The sequence below is a fragment of the Fragaria vesca genome, linkage group LG4 (genome assembly GCF_000184155.1).
Source record: "Fragaria vesca subsp. vesca linkage group LG4, FraVesHawaii_1.0, whole genome shotgun sequence".
Classification (NCBI taxonomy): Eukaryota; Viridiplantae; Streptophyta; class Magnoliopsida; order Rosales; family Rosaceae; genus Fragaria; species Fragaria vesca.
Genome location: NC_020494.1, coordinates 14,824,473 through 14,825,624, shown reverse-complemented (window position 1 = coordinate 14,825,624; position 1,152 = coordinate 14,824,473).

Genomic DNA, 1,152 nt, shown 5'->3' with positions numbered 1-1,152 from the left:
TGTCATCCAACCAAAAATTAGATTTTCTCTCTTATATTTACAAAAATGCCACTAATATAAAAAGTCAACAACCATAAATGGTCTCCGACTGACCTCCGGCGAAATTTCCAACCGACTTCCGGCGAACTTTCCGACCGACCTCCGGCGAACTTTCCGGCCGACCATCTATGAGGATTCTAGCGACCACAAAAGCTACTACCAGTGACAACAAAAGCTACTACCGCTGACAAAGAAAGCTACTACCACTGACAAAGAAAGCTACTACCACTGACAACAAAAGTAACTACTGATGGAAAAAAAAATTACTGTCACCAGCAAAGAAATCTACTACTGATAGCAACAAAAGCTACTACTGCCAGCAAAGAAAGCTACTACTACTGACAACAAAATATACTACCGATAGCAAAAAAGGCTACTGTCACCAGCAAAGAAAGCTATTACCGATAGCAACAAAAGCTACTACGACCAGCAAAGAAAGCTACTACCACTGACAGGTCTCTGGCTGACTTCAGGTAAAGTTTCTGACCGACCTCCGACAATTTTACCGTTGACCTCCGACAATGTAACTGAAGATTGCAAAAGATACTGTCACTAGCAACAAAGGCTACTACCACCGGCTATAAAAACTACTACCATCGGCTATAAAAACTACTATGGTGAGATCTTCGACGACCTCCGGCGAGGTCACAAAAAATACTATCGCCAGTAACAAAAAATACTACCGAACATAACAAAATCTACTACCACCAGCTACAAAAGCTACGATACTAAGATTCCGGTGACCTCCGGCGAGGTCACAAAAGATACTACCAAGCATATGAAAAACTACTATCAACAAAGATATTACCGCCGTAAACAAAAGCTACTACAGTCACCAGCAAAAGATATTACCGCCAGCAACAAAAGATACTACCGATGTGAACAAAAGCTATTACCGTAAAAACTAAATCTATTACCGCCAGCAACGAAAAATATTATCATCACCAACAAAAGATACTACCGCTAGGAACCAAAAATACTACCAAATAAAAACTACTATAAAGTAATACAAGATCTACTCAAGTAATACAAAATCTACTCAAATCTGTCTAAAATGTACTATCACAGTGACAGAAATACTATAACTGTGTTAAAAATATACAATCATATAAT